At 40.1% G+C, this 19883-nt stretch overlaps 1 protein-coding gene across 1 annotated transcript in view; it reads left to right on the top strand.

Annotated features, from left to right (window-relative positions):
* Nucleotides 1-1615: 1615 nt before the first annotated feature.
* The window catches only part of LOC106089804 (prion-like-(Q/N-rich) domain-bearing protein 25), a 63373-nt gene continuing 45105 nt past the window's right edge, over nucleotides 1616-19883 (top strand). The window contains exon 1 of the mRNA XM_059363341.1: nucleotides 1616-1708. The gene's annotated coding sequence lies outside the window, so the exon portion shown is untranslated. The remainder of the gene's footprint in view (nucleotides 1709-19883) is intronic.

Raw genomic sequence — 19883 nt, 5'->3', positions numbered from 1 at the left:
CCAAACGAATTGTCGGAAGATTAGTATACCCCCATCCTGTGGTGGTTTAAACCAATATCCTGGTTTGATTTCCTAAGCCATTACGAGCTGCAATTTTTTGCATGTAGTATTCTGCTAAGACTTCAAACAACTGTGCTAAGTACGGTTTGAATTGGTCAGTAACCTGATATAGCTCCCAAGCCCTGGCAAGTCGCAATTTTTGTCCGATTTGGATGGAATTGAGCAAGTAAGGTTTCGTGATTATTTTCAACAACAGTGCTAAGTACGGTTCAAACGGTCTATAACCTGATATAGCTTCCACTTAAACCGATCTCCCGATTTGACTTCTTCAGCCCTTACAAGCCGCAATTTTCGTCCGATTTGTCTGAAATTTTGAATGCGGTGTTCTGTTACGACTTTTAATAACTAATCTCTACCCGTTCTCACAGGGCATATTTTCTTCTAGCTTATTTCGATTTTCTCCCACTGTGCGACGTACGGACTTTGTCGGTGAAAACTGGAAGCTTGATTTTGATTGAAGACCCATAGGTGCTTTGGCAAATGTTATTAGAATTCATTGTAGTTTCCGTTTTTGATAACCGCTAAGTCGTACGGACTGATGGACTTATAGAGAGACATTTTCGATCAGCACACATATCTCTCTCTCGATATATCGAAGGGGTACAATAAAATGATTTAAGGCAATTGTCATACAACAAAGACATACAGCCGGACAAATAGATATTAATTTTTATCATTTTAAATAGTTTGATTCAAATGTTAGTTGGTAACCTTCAACTCAAATTGTTTAACTTTGAGTTGAGACATCAAAGGGAAAGTTCTACAATATTATCGGGTGATATGTGTGAATAGCTTTCATGTTATTTTATTGTTTGCCGAATGAAATAATGTGTCAATAACAACTTTTAATTGTCTTTGAAATTTCTATAACTTTTACCACTGACAAGCACTAAGTAAATACTAGGACTTTGTATACTTATCAATAGGCAGCATATGTACGTTGGCATGTTTGTGCCAGCGTTTTGTTAATATTTCTCTTTGCTTGCACTCCCTGTTTGCTTCCCAAAGGATATTTCTGTTTATGGTTGTTGCACTTTTCCGCGTATTCCCAATAATGGTGGTAACATTTTTCTGACCTTTAATATTACGACCAATAAAACGAAAACCCCCCCCACCCCCAAAAAATAAAACAACACACAACCGAATAGAATCAAAAGGGAACGACACCGCTGATAAGATAGAAGTGAAATGTGTTTTTGTTTTGAATTTTGAAGTGCCTTCGTGTAAAACGGATATCAAGAGATCCCAGTGACGTAGATACCATGTTCTCACCATACAAGCCCTAGTGAAAGGTTAAAAATAAAAATTTCATGGATTCAAAAGTAACACACGAAAAAACGGAAACACCACGAAACAGCAAATATTAACCACTCGAACAAAAATAGATGGTGCATAGCAGAGGAGGCAAGGAAGGTTGTACATGTAGTAACATAACTACCAGCTACATACATAGTACATAGTTGGAGGAAACACCTACTTTCCAACGCCCAACGCCCAACACCCACCATTACTGCTCGAAAACAGAAGAGAAATCCATATCACTAAACACCGCCACTGGCCCTCCTATACACCAAGGATTTAAATGGTCGCAGCAAATCTTCATTAGGGGATACCACAGCAGGCAGAATTTTATTGGCATTAAATAAAGGTAATTAAATACATTTAGCTTTGCTTTATTTCACTTTCTCTCCTCCAACCTAACCCCCTAAAAGCTTTAAAAGAAATTTTGATAATTAAATATATTCTGGTTGACTTTTGGCATTCCTTGGACTAGCACTATGAACGGATAAATAACCCAAATAATGGATATGGGGAAAAGAAGTTGGACCGACATATGTTTGTCTGAATGTACGAGTATGCCTAAGACATTGGATGGAATTGTAAAAAAAGTTGGCTATTTCGCAAATTTAAATAAATTAACATTCCTCTAGCATGAATTGACAACAGGTGTCAACATGTATAATTGGCGATTAGTTGCTTATACTGCAAACCTAACATAATGATTGGGTCTCCCCAAAAACACCCCCAAAGAAAACAAATTTACGAGCATAGCAACATGGGGCTCAAAGGTTTTTGGAAGTACCCCACGAATCTGATATCAAATTCGCGAAAAAGTTTCTATAGGCCCAACCCGCCCCACAACACCACCCAAATAGGAAGTCTTTGCTGACCATTGCAATGTGGGGCTCCAATAAGAGGAACTTTAGAATAGAATACGAAACTGATATATATTTTCAGAGAAAGTCACTGAAGGGCCCCCATCCCCCATAACACCCCCCCAAACCGCACATGTTTGCCGACTATACAAATATGGGGCGCAAATATGGAGTAGACCACGAATCTGATAACAACATTTGGGACCAACTGTTTAGGGGACGTCCCAACCCCATAACAACCCCCAAATACGACGTCTTTGCTCACCATGACAACTTGGGTTTAAAAAAGATTGGAGCTCTCCACAAAGCGAACATATTTGCTGACTTTTGCAATAAGGGGTTTAAATGAAAGGTATTTAAGATTAGAAAACGAATTTGATATCCAACTTTGAGTCCAAAGGCAATATGGGGTTCAAATATAGGATATTGAAAGTAGAGCACGATGCTGATTTATTTTCAGGGCTAAATGTTTGAGGTACCACTCAACTTCCCAAAACACACCTAAATCGGACATATACACCGACTAGGTCAATGTGGGGCTCAAATGAAAAGAATTGGGGAGTAAAACACAAAAGTGATAGCCATTTTCGGGACAAATTTTCGGGGGTTCTACGCCTTTCCAAAAATACCCTACAAACAGCAATTATTTATTGACTATCGTAATATGGGGCTCAAATAAAGGTATTTGGGTGTAGAATACGAATCTGATATCCAAATGTGGGACCATGTATTTGGGGCATCGCCCCATGCCCAAGAGTACAAATTTACCGACCAAATAAAAGGTATTTGAGATTAGAAAACGAAAATGATAACCAATGTTGAGGCCAAGTGATTGGGGTACGCCTCATCCCACAAACCTCCCTCTAACTAATGGCAATATGGGATCAAAATAAATGGTATTTGAGCCAAGGGCCAAGTGTCTGGGGACCAACTCACCTCGAAAACACCCATAAATCGGACATACATATTTACGGGTCAAGGCAATATGGGACCCAAATGCAAGGTATTTGGAAGGCATCATACCCACTTTCGGGACCACGTTTCTGGGGGTCCACACCACCCCATAAATCCACCAACCGCCACACTGGGAGCCTTCTTACTCCCATAATCCCCATGAGAATATTGGGCTTAAAATAAAGTCTGTTAAGAATAGAATACAATTAACATCCAAACTCAAATTACCTTAAACCCGTTGAGCGTATTCACAAATCAGTAAAGGGATTCTGATAAAGGCATTTAAATTGTTTAACTGTAAGCCAAGCGTTATCGGACTAATTTAGATAAAGATGCCATATAGACCGATCTCCCGGTAAAGGGACAAAATGTCAATTAAATTTTATTAAAGTTTCGGCTGAACACAGATTCCTTCCACAGACGTTTATCCTATCCAAATTTAGACAAAAATTCAATGAAAAAGGTTTAAACAGACGATTAGGATATATATACATCGACCCGATCGGGCAAGAATGTCCCATGTCTAAAACAACTTACTGTTGGAAATTTCGTTAAAATCTGGAAACAAATACGCCCAAGATCTTAAATCGGGAAATCGTGATTCGAAAACAGGCCAGTCTCTATACCTATCCGTTGAAACAAATACGCTTAAATCTTAAATCGGGAAATCGTGATTCGTAAGCAGGCCAGTGTCTATACCTATCCTTGTACTCTTCTCCACAGCCTTCCACCATACCAGTGCTCCATATCTCTCTCTCTCTCTTAATGGCCGTGTACATCCAGTACATTATCTTCGGACTAACCCCCATTTTCTACCAAACAAACATTTGCAGGAGTAGAAGTCGAAAACGACCCATCGGCACCTTTCCTCGGTATTCCTTTTCCAGAACAGTTTCTAACCAAGGAATAGGCCCAGGTATTTCATCTCCCGTCCAAAAAGGGGAGTCTGAAATCCGGTATCTTATGTCTCCGAGTGAAAACACTCAATCCGTCTACCTTCAAACCATTTCTCGTAGCCCATCTTGATAGCCCCCACAGTGACCTTTCCATAAGCTCGCTGATAGTCGATAGAAATCTACTTCGAATCAATAGAATGACTCACAGTGGGAAAAAATCGAAAAAAACTACTAAAAAATTTGAAAAAATACACTTATTCACATTTTTTTGATTTCCAAACCGTATATTCCCGAAATCAGTGAAAATGTTGTATACTTTAAGCAAAGTTTTTTGTCCAAATTTTTGAGCACTATCAAACAAAACAAAAAGAATTTTGAAATCGGACCGCAAATGAAGAATTTGCTGCCCGAAAAAATTTCCGAAATGCCGAGGTGGCCAAATTAGGGGCTTCACCAAGAGGCGCCAAAACAACACAGGGCCATAAGGTCTCCGACAGTATAAGGGCTGTTTTTCAATTCGAAAATACAATCCTCTTGCAATTTAAATGCCAAGACAGGCGATTCTTTGCCCTACGATAAGATTTTTTCAACCTCTCTACAGTCTTTTGCATAAAGGATAACCGACTAATAGGACGTTAATCTTTCACTTTTGAAATGAAAATGACTTTTGTGTCTCTCCATCGCAGCGATATATACGATATTTCGATACAAGGTAAGAAGCCACCCTAAGCTAAGGAGTCAATCTATCAGACACAAATTTCAATTCAAGTTGTGATAAATTATCGGAGCATAGCGATTTAAATTAGCCGAGACTTTTTCTCTCCCAAACAATTCATGACTCAATTTTCCCAACAACCCCCGATGAATGCATATCAGTCCCAACCTCTTTTGGGGCTACGTTGACTGTTGTAGAGTATCCCGGAAAATGTGTATTCAGGAGTAGATTTATCTTCAGAAACCGAACCAAATTCAGGGTTCAGATTTCCCAACACTGTTGCTTTAGTTTCGGAGTCTGCGTCCCCCAGAATTTCATTCTCAAAAGATCCATTGGAACTCATTATGATAAGCTGCTTAACAGATCCAAAGGAGTTGATAAAGCAGCACAACAACACTAAAGGTTATTGTGACAGCCGGTTGTACGTACCGGAATGACCCAATGGATTCCTTCTTCGGCAAGGGTTGCCAACTCAGTGTACAGCACACAACTAAAGGTTCTAGGCGCAGACATGTGGAAGTCACATTTTTATTCCAAATCCGTATTCTATTTCAATGCATTTTTGAGTCCTTTTCCAATTCCCATTGACCTACGTTTCCTTTTAGGTGTTTTTGTTGGCTGGGGCTGCTCCCAAGAAAATTGGTCCCTTATATTGAAATCAGACTCGTACTCTACTACTAAGCGATGAAGGCACCGAGCTCCAGACACTTGAAGATGAATGTTAATACCAGATTCGTGTGCTTCTACCAAATACCTTTAATTTGAGAACTTTGTTGTCCCGCTATTTAATTTTCAAATCAGTTTTTGCCAAGTATTTGTTAACGAAAAATTGTGGCCAAGGTGGCGTATGGCGCATGGCAGAGTGGGCATAGTTATCAAATAGTAATCATACGCACCGATACACATTTGGTAAATAATTGGTACTGTTTCGTCATATAATTTGTGCTATGAATGGCATGGCATTTCTTTTTCTAATGGACCATAAGGATTTCATGGATTGTCCTGACGAAGTCATTCTATTTTAAAATACTACTGATACGCAATTTTGACAAATGGCATATCGGATGAAAGATATACGTGGAAGCTATATTTAAATCTGATCCAATTATGATGAAATTTTGCACACATATTGGGACGTCACCAAATGCACTTCGTGCCAAATTTTGTGAAGATCGGACCAAAATTGTGCCTTCTACAGCCTTTATAGGTCAAATCGGACGAAAGTTATATATGGGAGCTATATCTAAATCTCAACCGATTTCAATAAAATTTTGCAAGCATTTTGGGCCATCAAAAAAACACTTTGTGCCAAAATTTTGTAAAGGTCGGACCAAAATTGTGGCTTCTACAGCCCTAAAAGGGCATATCGGATGAAAAATATATATGGGAGCTATATCTAAATCTGGATCGATTTTTATGGAACTTTGCACACATATGAGATCGTTGAATAAAACGCTCCATGCCAAATTTTGTAAGGATGGGACCAAACTTGTGGCTACTACAGCTTTTAAAGGGCATATCGGATGAAAGATATACATGGGAGCTATATAAAAATCTGATCCAATTATGATGAAATTTTGCACACATATTGGGACGTCACAAAAAGCACTTCGTGCCAAATTTTGTGAAGATCGGACCAAAATTGTGCCTTCTACATCCTATATAGGTCAAATCGGACGAAAGTTATATATAGGAGCTATATCTAAATCTTAACCGATTTAGATGAAATGATACACACATATTGAGACGTCATACGAAACATTTCATGCCAAATTTGGTAGCGATCGCACCAAAATTGCGGCTCCTACAGCTTTAAAAGGGCATATCGGATGAAAGATATATATGGAAGCTATATCTAAATTTGGACCGATTTCAATAACATTTTGCAAGCATTTTGGATCATTAAAAAAACACTTTGTGGCAAATTTTGTAAGGATCAGACCAATATTGTGGCTTCTACAGCTTTAAAAGGGCATATCGGATGAAATATATATATGAGAGCTATATCTAAATCTGGACCGATTTTTTTAAAAATCAATATCGTTTGTTCTTGGACCAAATAAGACACTTATGCAAAATTTTGTGAAATTCGACAACAAATGCGACCTGTACCTTGATTACAAGAATACATGGATAGAAGGACATAGCTAAATCGAATCAGGAAGTGATTCCAAGTCGATCCGTATACTTATCGATGGGTCGAGCTCTTCTTCTTCTTAGCGTTGCAAACAAATGCACAAATCTATAATCAGAAAAACTTTAACCTAAGCAAAATCTTATAATACCGTATGTCATTCTCACTTACATATGGCGCAGTATTTAAAAAAAAAAATCTCCACCATCTTCATACGTTTCACCCTAATATACACACCCTGCTATATATGGTCATACATAAAACCACGAAACCAACGAACTGTAGAACATTTGTCTATCAATATGTGTGTATGTATGTGTACAATGTGTTTGATTGTTCAATACAAACACTGTGACATGGTTGGGACATGTGTCCACCTTTCGCTGTAATCCAAATAATGGGCGTTGTTACTATCCTTTGTTGTTTTGGCCTCTAAATGACTCCAAGTGTGAGAACGAGATAGAGACAGTGTGTTGACCTATTTGTATGAAAGTTGACCAAGTCTGTCTGCAGGTCAGTCAGTCACTGAGTCAAAGTGTGGAGTCGCTTTCAACACAAAAATTTTACAGTTTTCTTCACTTTTCCTCCGACACTCTCTTGTAAAATCTCTAGCCAGCTACGGCTGAGAGTTAAAATCACAAAAAAAAACATGAACTTAATTAACAGCAAGAAAACATTTAAACTATTTTCCCTAAGAGAGTACTTCAATGGGATGGGGTGATGTAGGGGTCAATCTAAGAGCAGGACAATCTTTGTTCCTTCTTCTCCTCTGTCGTGGACAATGGCCAATGAGTCTGATGAAGTATACGCACTGGCGTATGTTCTCATATTACGCGGATTGTGCCGCACTTACAGGGTGACATCTTAGTGAAAAGTCTAGCCCTTGTTTAAACAGGTATGTGTAATTTTCGGAAAACTAAACATTTGGCTGTTTAGGTTTTGAGTTGTCGAATATCGATAGGTTGCAAGTTGAGGAAAAACAAAACGAAACTTTCTCTTTAGTCTATCAACAACACTTTAATACACTCAAGACAGTAAATCTCCTTAGTCATGGTGATGGGTATATGAATTATGAAATCATAACTTTGTTGTTGTTGTTGTTGTAGCAGTGTGTCGTACACTGAGGCGGCAGCCCTTGCCGATGAAGGAATTCAACGGGTCAATCCGGTACCTACAACCGGCTGCCATGGGATTGCCATCATAACTTTGTAATTATTTCGAGTTATTTCCATAGAAAATTATGTTCAACAGCCTTGTCCCATTTGTATTCATTGACGACAATTTGTTGATAGTTTTTCCTAAATTTTAATGCGCATGTATGATAGTTATTGAAATATAGCTGCCACAGGAAAATTGCTAACCATCGTTATCACGGGAACCTTAGCTGAAAGCTTACGGGCGTCCACATGTTGCGGATAGTGGAAGTCTTCGAATTTATGTGGTCTAGCTGCAAATGCGGCTGCGGGCAGACAGCGATTTCGAGGAGAGTTTAAGTGAAGGGTCAGGTGGCACTGCCTTAAATACTGAGTGCCCTTAAATACGAACTATTGGCGCCTTCAATGGCCAACATCGGGTTTTGTTGGGTTAGGAGCGGCTGGAAACGAGGGTCGGATCTTGAAGCAAGCGGCTAGCGACATCGAGGCATACATATGCGATCTTGCATAAACCATGTGGTTGAGGCGCTTGGCCCGGAAAATGTGAGGTATTACGCTGAGAAACGAAAGAGTAGAAAACAAGTAAGAGCGTGCTAAGTTCAGCCGGGCCGAATCTTATATACCCTCAACCGCATCTGTAGAGTTCTTTGCGCAGTATCTCATTTTAGGCAAACAAAGAATAATGAATATGGACGGAGGAGGGGGAGCTATATCAAGTTATAGTCCGATTCAGGGCTCAAGAAGCAAAATCGGGAGATCGGTTTATATGGCAGCTGTGTCAAGCTATGGATTCATTCGGACCATATTGCACACGTATATTGAAGGCCATGGGAGAAGCCGTTGTACAAAATTTCAGCCAACTCGGATGAGAATTGCGCTCTCTAGGAGCTCAAGAAGTCAAGATCCCAGATCGGTTTATATGTCAGCTATATCAGGGTGCGGACCGATTTGGACCATACATCGCATAAATGTTGGAAGTGACACAAAAACACCACGTGCAAAATTACAGCCAAATCGGATAGGAATTGCGCCTTCTAAAAGCTCAAGAAATCAAGACCCAAGATCGGTTTATATAGCGGCTATATCAGGTTATAGAATGATTTGAACCATACTTCACACAGTTGTTGAAAGTGATATCAAAACACTATGTGCAAAATTTCAGTCAAATTGGATCAGAATTGAGCCCTCTAGAGATTCAAGAAGTCAAGACCCAAGATCGGTTTATATGGCAGCTATATCAAAACATGAACCGATTTGGCCCATTTACAATCCCAACCGACCTACACTAATAAGAAGTATTAGTACAAAATTTCAAGCGGCTAGCTCTACTTCTTCAAAAGTTAGCGTGCGGACGGACGGACATGGTTAGTTCGACTTAAATGTCACGGCGATCAAGAATGTATATACTTTATGGGGTCTTAGACGCACATTTCGAGGTGCTACAAACAGAATGACGAAATTAGTATTCCCCCATCCTATGGCGGAGGGTATAAAAACGGACTGCTCTAATGTTGACGACCCACGCAAATGAAAAAAGGCGTTGAGTTCGGCAGGGCCGAACTTTGGATACCCTCCACCTCAGGTATATATGTAAACGTCTATTCTGCATAATCCAACGAAAAATGCATTATTTATGCAACCCATAGCAGCTATATTAAGATATGGTCCAATTTGGACCAAATTTGGAACGGACATTGAATGACCTAATAAATACACGTCGCTTTTCAATTTTAGTGCAATATTGGACTCATTGCCAGTTATATCCAAATATAGACCTATCTGAACCATGTAGGTCACGGAGATCGAAAAGTGACATAAGTAACTGTGTCCAATTTGATGGAAATCGGATAAGAAATGCTTCTTTTACGGAGCGAAGACCATAAATCGAGAGATCGGTCTATATGGCAGCTACATCTATATCTGGAACAATCTGGGTCAAATTGAAAAAAGATGTCGAAAGGTCTAGCGCAACTCACTGTCCCAAATTTCAGCGAAATTGGACACTAAATGCGCCCTCTATGGGTCCAAGGCCATAAATCGATAGATCGGTCTATATGGAACCTATATCAAATCTGGACCGATCTGCGCCAAATTGAAGTGGAGTGTCGAGTGGACTCACTGGCTCAAATGGCAGCCAAATGGAATAATAAATGTGACTTTTATAGGCCTAAGACCTTAGGGATAGGTTGGTTTTGGTTGAAAAGAGGGTGCAGACATTAATCCGCCCCATGTCACTATTGACATACACCTAAGCCAGTAATCGGCTTATTGTGCGCTCTAATAACTAGAAATTGACCTCGAAGAGGTAGATTTGAAATAGGGAATTTCGTGTTACTTACAAACTCCTCAATTGTTTTCCATGCCACGCACCTACGTTGGTTCCTGTCTGGTATTGTGTCTCCCCTTAGTGCCGTTATCTGTTAGACGCGAAAGCCCGCATGCCCTACACATGCTCTCACTTGCCGCACCGATTTTACATAAGTGAGCTCGTAGTCCTATGTATCCCGTTATGATACCAATAGCTATACTGACTTCCTTTCAATAATAACCTCGTCTTCTCACTATCTGGATCCCCCCATAGGATTTTCGCCGTCCTAATGACCGCTTTGCTGCTCCACAAAGTTGCTTGCGCATTCATCTCCCATGCCCTTAACTCGGACTACGTCGACCCAAAGGCTTGGGGTTAACCAAGCTTATTGATGGCAGTCCTCTGGCCTTCACCGCACTTTCTGCACTTTCATTCCCCTTACTCTGTTATGGCCCGACACCCAAACGATGCGGATTTTAGCATCCTCAAAGAAGGCGTTAATCTCCTTCTCACACTGCAAGACATTCCGTAACCTTACCGTCCTCGTTGTTATTGCCCTTATGGCTATTTTACAGTCAGTAAAGATGTTCCCACTAGACGTCCCCGCCTTAGCACCACATGCATTCCGTGATCGCCCAGATCTCCGCTTGCAGGACAATATTATGGTCAGGCAGTCTCAAACAGATCTCAGTCCCTGGGTTCTCAATGTAGACCCCCAGGCGCACTCTGTCCTCTAGCTTTGATCTATCCAAGTAAATATTCACACTCCTCGCGTTAGCAACGACGTCCTCGCGTTAGCTCCGACGTCGTCGTGTTAGCACCACACCACCTCACGTATTCCGTGATCGCCCGGGTCTCCGCCTGCAGGGCCGTATTATAGTCAGGCTGTCTAAAACAGATCTCAGTCCCTGATTTCTCAATGTAGACCGCCAGGCCCTCTCTGTCCTCTTGCTTTGATCCATCCATGAAATATGATCTTCAAAACGGCAATACTAGGTTTCCGTCGCCTCGGTTATACAGCGATTATACCGCGCTGGTATGGACTGCTCATATCCTTAATCCATTCTCTCATCGTCTCAATCGTCATAGCCACAGTGACTGCCTCACAGTTAATCTGTTTGTCAATGGGTCGGATATCTAGTGTCCAGTGCCCTAGTGGGTCCTCGTCGCTTCGCCTATGCTAAGACAAAATTTTCTCTTTCAACGTCTGTAAGCCTTCTCAGTACGTTTTTGAATGTGAAACGTCCAATTCCTGTCGAATTCATTTCGTTGAGGAAACGTGGTGCGTTAAATTGGCCCATCTTCGTCTTGCTTGCTTCGTGAACAGGCATATTTCAGCTTTGAGATAGTCAGCAACTTTATCTACCTCGGCACCGTAACCGAATCGAATGACACAAGTTTTGAAATAAAGCGAAGAACAAGCAGTTAAGAAAAATGTCCACCTCTCGACAGAAGATTGCACTAAACAAGACACAGATACTACCCGTGTTGTTATATGGTTCCAAGGCATGGGTACTTGTAAAAGCAGACTAGGCAGTGCTTGGAGTGTTTGAGAGAAAGATTCTTCGTTAAGTTTATAGACCAGTTTGCATTGATGAAAAGTATCGGCGTCGTATGAACCACAAACTGTATGACAACATTAGCATAATTAAACGCCTCAAAATTAGATGTCAGAATGAATGAAGAAGCTCCAGCGAAGAAGTCTTTTGAAGGCGATCACGATGGTACACCCAAACCGGGAAGGCCAAAAACCCAATGGATGGATAAAGCGGTAAGAGACACCTCGAAACTTGGAACGCTTTTCTATGTTCGACTAAAATGTTTTGTCATAGCCAATTAAAGTAAGTTTATACTCAGTGGTATTGGATGGAAAAATAAAAACAAAAGCCTTGAAACTAAACCCTTTCGAGGTTTTGCTTTAAACGAATAATTATTTTCCAAGAAATATCCATCCAGCAATTAAATGTGCATTAGCGCTCTCTAAGCTCCCAGACAGGTATTTGTCTTATCCGTCAAATTGTGATAGTAAATAGTCCAACCGCAACACCACCCATCCAATGCTCAAAGACTACATTGTATGACCAATCAAAAATACACGTTTAATTGTAACCATTAGCAAAACATTACGAAGAGTGAAACATTTGCTAGTATAGTTTATCCACCGGCGCTAAAGGTTGGTCAGGTTCACTCAACACAAAATGCTGTGTGTGTATGTGTGTGTGTGTGTTTTGTTTTTGTTATATACTAGAATATCATTTAAATCAGACAATATAATTTAACATTTATTTAGAATTATTATTTGCGTCTATTTTGACATTTGATGACTTTATCGCTTTTTGGGAAAGTGGCTTATACTACTGAATAAAATAACCAAAATTTCCAAACACATTGACTGTTGTTCTGGTATATTACTCGGTATTTGAACATAGCTTCTGCAGCGAGAAAAAAACTTATTGTGGATAGTAATGCTAATGCCCATCATGGGCATTAGCAATACGGATTAAAAGGGCTTCGGCCAAAATAAAGCCATGGTTCAATTCAAGAATCAAGGCGCTTATCGGGGTTTTATTAATGCGGCTAAAATGGAGAATTATTTTTCAAGATATGATTGCTCAGTGGGCTCGAAGAGTAAGTGGAAGGTGATATATGACATCGGAGTGGGTAAACCCAAGTCGAACACTCGATACCATGGGGATCTAGATGAACTCAACAGGACCTTCGTAAGCATAGCCGATATATAAACGGACACGCAATTTTACAGTGATGATGATGGGCCGGCTTTCGTTTTTGATGACCGTAGTCGTTTTGAGTTTAGATGCGTTATCCATGAGGAAGTTTATGAGAGTTTTGTCCGTGGTAAGTCAAATGCAATTGTCTTGGACGGAGTTGATCCGAGATTTGTACGAATATTACTTCCATATCTCCTACCGTACTTTACGTACCTGTTTAATTCAATTTTGAGCTCCAGTGTGTATCATTTTACCTGGAAGCATGCAAAGATTATCCCCATTCCCAAATCCAACGTTGATTATCGGCCGATATTAATTTTATGATATCTCTCTAAGGTTTTTGAGAAAATTCTTCAGGGACAGATTTCCCTGTAGTCAGAAAGACAGTCCGGCTTCCGTTCTGATCATAGTTGCTGCATTGGTTGAAGTGGCTGAATCGATCAGAAATGACATTGATGAGAACAAAATTGGCTTTCTGGTTCTTTTGGATGACTCCAAAGCTTTCGACACGGTTAATCACCTGAATTTGTGCATGAAACTATGGAATTTTTTTAACTTCACATCATCGGCAACGAGTCTGATTATGTCGTATCTGAGTGATAGACGGCAGTCTGTATGCGCAGGGAATTTTTTATCTAACCCCTGGTTCGTACCTAAGAGGGTTCCCCAAGGCTCTATTATAGGTACACTTATTTTTCATTATATGCGAACGACTTGCCTCGTCAACTAGCACACGGTGAGATTATGATATATGCTGATCACGTGCAGATTTTTCAAAGCGCCTTTGTGGACAATGCAGACGACTGCATAAGTAAACTTAACGCGGACCTACATCGCGTGTATGACTGGGCGACTGCAAATGGTTTGTTGTTAAATCCAAGTAAATCTAAATGTTTGGTTGTTCACAAAAACAAGAATTTCAACATGCAACAACCGGACATTTACGTCAATGGCCAGAGGATTGATATTGTACCTAGTGCGAAGAATTAAGGCGTGGTTTTTAACACTTCTTTGAGCTGGTCCGATCATGCTAACATTGTAGCCGGGCAGACTTATGCAAAGCTTCGTGCCCATAAATATCCAAAATCTTCTGGCGAAAGCATTCCAAGTTCCAGGTTTGATATTTGGTTGTGAACTTTTTTCGCATTGTGATTCCTCGAGCCTCCGAAAATTGAATGTAGCTTTTACCAGCATAGTCCGTTATGTGTATGGTTTAAAAAGGAGTCAGCATGTTTCACAATATGTAAATTCTCTATTTGGACTTATTTCAACAATCTTCTAAATACCAGATCATTAATATTTTCATATAAGATTATTGTGGAAAAGAAACCCAGATATTTGTTTGAGAGACTGAGGTTTGCCCAATCTGATAGAGGAAGAAAGTTAATACCTTTTAGAAGACAGAGTCTTACACACAGGATTGTCCAGCGTGGTTAATGTGATTATTATATCATAGATGCGTTTACGCAATTAGTATGACTCAAATACAACATACCAACGCACGGCCCTTGAAGCCATCACACCTAACAGGGTTGAAAAGTCTTCTAACCAAAGACGAAACGCGTCCCATAGTGGTTGGTGTCCGTTGCTATCTTTGGCTTTCCTTTTCCATTTGCAATCTCCGATCATTGAGCTCGTCTCGAAAGAAAAACAAACTTGAACTACTTTGTTTCTGTTCCGTGTTTGTTTCATCACACGTTTGTGAAGTTAACAAATGCTATGTTTTATTAACCAGTCCAGCGGATTCGCTAGCTTATGGATATATTGGGTTGCCCAAAAAGTAATTGCGGATTTTTTAAAAGAAAGTAAATGCATTTTTAATAAAACTTAGAATGAACATTAATCAAATATACTTTTTTACACTTTTTTCTTAAGCAAGCTAAAAGTAACAGATGATAACTGACAGAAGAAAGAATGCAATTACAGAGTCACAAGCTATGAAAAAATTTGTCAATTTATGACTATATGAAAAATCCACAATTAATTTTTGGGCAACCCAATATAATAAAACACTCATCCCGCTGAATGATTTATACTTTAATATTGGCAGCACTGACACAACATCCGCAATAACCCAATATCAACAAAATAATTAATTTTAATGTTAAATAAATAATTATCGGAGTTCATAAATGTGATTTTATTAAAATCCTAAGCAATTTGCCACTTCAGGACGTTTAATCAGTGAATATATACGAATATATTGTGTTCTTCCTTTTTCTAGTTTTGTCATTCAAATTGAATGATGACACCATATCTTAAAATAAACGGCGGTAGTAAGCGGCGATAAGATTAGCCGCTTAGCTAAACGGATAGCATTTTTCTCCATACAAACTTAGCGAGAATATCCGCTTCATGGGTAAATTAAACACCCCTAAAGAAATAAAACAAACAAAAAAACAAGTAAAAACGTGTTAAATTAGGCCATGCCAAACTTTGGATACCCTCCACCATGGATAAATAAACAACCCTCCACTCCCATATCCATAATAATATGCAATAATATGCTAATATGCAATGATCGGAGATTGCAAATGAAAAATAGAAAGCCAAAGGCCGACAGAACCCAGCTGGGATTCGAACCTGGGCACACGGAGCAACAGCGAGAGCCGTTGCCGTTGTCTAGTGTTCGAAGTCATCAATACAACTTCCAACAGATGCACAAAATCATGTGTACTGCGGAAGAAGTGTAATTGCCACAGAAAAAAAGTCCGTCATTACACAAAAACACATGCATTGGGAAAAAGTACAGCTAATAGACAGGGTTGTCGAGCGTGGTTAATGTGGTAATTGTATCATTGATGCGTTTTCGCAATTAATGCGATAGAAATACCACATACCAACGTACGGCCCTTGAAGTCATCACACCTAATATGGTTGAAAAGTCTTCTAACCATAGACGAAACGCGTCCCATAGTGGTTCGTGTGGGTTGCTATCTTTGGCTTTCCTTTCCATTCTCAATCTCCGATCATTGATTGAGCTCGTCTCGAAAGAGAAACAAACAAAAATTGTAAAATATAATGATCTTCGCCCTAACAGGCAAAAAACTTGAAAAAAGTAGTTCTAGATTGATTGAATTTTTTTTTGTGTGAGGGTCACTTCAATATTGATAAGAACTGATATAAAGCGGAGCAACACAAAAACACATCTAAACAGTTTAAGGTTTTTTCTTTCAATCTTATATAAGGCAAAAAAAAGGCTGCTATCAATTCGACAATGCTTTGGTTACTCTACTGTCTGCAACCAACAGAACCATTCCTTTTTTAACTCGGTCAAGTAGCTCAAAGAAGCACTTCGAAGCTCCTGATCATATATGAGAAGATCGCAAGAATTGAAGTACTCTTTGAAATGCTTTTCATGCTAATGAAGAAGGGCTAACGTGTACTCCATGTACAAAGTTTTAGTCTAACAGAGAGAAAATTATGGCTGAAGGTGGCCAAAACCTTTAATGGGAAGATCTTTGGGATTTTAACAAACATAAACGGATGCAGGCATGTAGTACTCTTATTAAACCCCGGCTTATGAGATAAGTTAGAATAGTGCTTATCTTATTCTTATCTATTCCCTTTTCTTCTGTTTAACCCAGGGACCATGAAACTAATGTAACGATAATTGAAGAAGCTGTTGTCTTCCAAGATTTCCAAGTCATGTACGGGTAGTTTTCGAAATAAATGCTAATATCTAGTACCTCCCACCTGTTCATGATGATAGAGGTCGATGTAGTTCCTTTATTAAAAACTAGCTGGACAGGGCCCGCTCCGCTGCGTGTTCTTTTACTCTCTTATTATATCTGAGCCCTATACTGGCACGGTCAGAAAAAGTCCGGTTGGGGGGTGCTGCTATGGACTTTCAGATATTTCGCCCCAGTTTGGATATCACATTGGTGCTCTACTCATAAATTTCTTTCATTTGAGCCTTATATTGCTATAGTCGGTAAATATGTTCGGTATGGGAGTGTTTTTGGGGGTGAGGTGAATCCCCATGTATCAAATTCGTCGTCTCAAATACCATTCATTTGAGCCTAATGTTGTTAAAATTTCCACTTGGATGGCTTTGGAGGTGAGGTGGCCGCCCTAGACATCCCACGTTAAATAATTATACCAAATTTCTGTTTTTGAGTTATTATAAGCAAACCGAATTTCGCATAAATCGTCTTATCCATCTCCGAGATCTGGCGTTTTTGAAAAAAGGTAGGAAGGGGGTCGACCCCTTGAATATTAGAACTCCTTCATTCTCTTGGTTTTGGTGGTGGTTTGGAGTAGGCAAACCTTTTGCTCCGAAAGTGGATATCAGATTCATACTCTACTTACAAAAACCACATTTGAGCTACATATTGCTAAAGTCGGTATATATTTGGGATTCAGGGGGACTATATGAGATGAGTCGTCCCAGAAACACTTGGCCATAAAACAGATATCAGATTTGAGCCCCTTTTTGCCTTAAACCACAAATATGTCCAGTTTGAGAAGTATGTAGGGTGGGGCGGCCTCCCACGCACTTAATTTTAAGCCCCTACAACAAAACAAAATCATTTTCTTAATATTAAATGACCATTTAGCGAAGAAAGGTGAATTTCATGATAATGGCACAAAATCGCACCTGATGGCTGAAGAAGTACGATTATTGCCATAAATTTATTTTCTTAATATAGAACCCATCGAATGCAACAAGACATAGAAACTCCTAACAATTATGAGGAATTTCATATCCTCCACCAGAGGATGGGGATATACTAATTTCGTCATTCTGTTTGTAACACCTCGAAATATGCGTCTAAGACCCCACAAAATGCAAATTTTGCCCATGAACATTCCACTAAGGAACAGGGGCAAACTTCTCACATACCAATGAGTGCTGTCCGATTCAAGTTTAAGCTCAATGATCAGGGGCCTCCTTTTCATAGCCGAGTCCGAACGGCGTGCCGCAGTGCGACAACTCTTTGGAGAGAAGTTTTACATGGCATATTACCTCACAAATGTTGCCAGCATTAGGAGGGAAAACCACCGTTGAAAATTTTTTCTGATGGTCTCGCCAGGATTCGAACCCAGGCGTTCAGCGTCATTGGCGGACATGATAACCTCTGCGCTACGGTGGCCCCATAAAGTATATATATTCTTGATTTTTCTAGCTCGTGCTAGAATAGTTCTAAGGCACCTCCATTCTTGGGTAATTTTTCGTCATTAATGGGTTAATGCAACTTTCTTTTTAACCGAATGTAATTTTTTCAAAATATAAAATTTTTGTGTAATGTTTTTCTCGAAAAGGATTTTTCTTGCTGCCATTGCAATGGTACAGACCTCTGCCTGAAAGACCGTACACTCGTCCGGGAGTTTCAGAGACATACTGGTATTATGTGCATCAGAGTAGACCCCAATCCAGTCCCTGACTCTATTTTGGAGACATCGGTGTAGATCGAGGTTTCATCCTCTTCAAATACAGCATTCGCCCTACATTCATCCTTCCCAGGAAATCGAATCGCGAATGCCCTCACTCCATTCGATACTGGTTCCAGCTAGTCGGATATCCTTCTCAGTCTACCCTTCGGATCCATAACAACCAGAATCGAACTGTGGCCGCAACCATCATCCTACAGCATGCCGAGCTCCCTCAGTCTATATAGGCCTCAATGGGCTGCATATCCAGCATCGCTTCCAGGCCTGCCTACGGTGCGGATCTCAGTGTCCCTGTGATCCCGACGCAGGCTACACTCTGGGCATTGTCTCAAACTCACTCGCACACGTCCTCTACTCTAAGGCATTCCACCATACCCATGCTTATAGGTCAATAGTGGTCTCAGGAAGGCAGTATACATCCAATAAATCATCTTGGGAGATACCCCTCACTTCCTACCGAACATCCTCCTGCAGGAATGAAAAGCACACAGTGTCTTACGGCTTCTTTTCTCGGTGTTCCTCTTCCAGGACAGTTTCGAATCGAGGACTATGCGTAGGTACTTCGAATCGTTCGACAGCCGCAGGGTGACCCCGTCCAAGGACGGAAGTCTGAACTCCGGTATCTTATATCTACGCGTGAAAAGCACCACCTACGTCTTCTCTGGATTGGCTCTTATCCCAATCCTGTAGCCCATTTAAGTCAAACTAGCCATGTCCGTCCGTCTTTTGAAGGAGAATAGCTAGCCACTTGAAATTTTGTACAAATAATTCTTATTGGTGTAGTTCGGCTCGGATTGTAAATGGGTTATATCGGTCTATGTTTTGATAAAGCTGCCATATAAACCGATCTTGGGTCTTGACTTCTTGAGCCTCTAGAGGGCGCAATTTTCGTCCTATTTGGCTGTTGTGATATCACTTCCAACTACTGTACTAAGTATGGTTCAAATCGGTCCATAACCTGATATAGCTGCCATATGAACAGATCTTGGGTCTTGACTTCTTGAGCTTTTTGAAGGCAGAATTCTTATCCGATTTGACTGAAATTTTGCACATAATGTTTTGATATCACTTCCAACAACTGTGCGAAGTATGGTCCAAATCGGTCCATGTTTTGATATAGCTGCCATATAAACCGATCTTAAGTCTAGGCTTCTTGAGCCTCTAGAGAGCGCAATTCTCGTCCGATTTGACAGTTGTGATATCACTTCCAACAACTGTGCGAAGTATGGTCCAAATCGATCCATAACCTGATATAGCTGCCATATAAATCGATCTTGGGTCTTGACTTCTTGAGCCTCTAGAGAGCTCAATTCTCATCCGATTTGGCACATATTTTGTACAACGCCTCCTCCCATGACCTTCAACATACGTGTGCAATATGGT

This window comes from Stomoxys calcitrans, chromosome 2 (genome assembly GCF_963082655.1).
Source record: "Stomoxys calcitrans chromosome 2, idStoCalc2.1, whole genome shotgun sequence".
Classification (NCBI taxonomy): Eukaryota; Metazoa; Arthropoda; class Insecta; order Diptera; family Muscidae; genus Stomoxys; species Stomoxys calcitrans.
The sequence above is the reverse complement of the archived record's forward strand: the minus strand, read 5'-3'. Positions and strand labels throughout refer to the sequence as shown.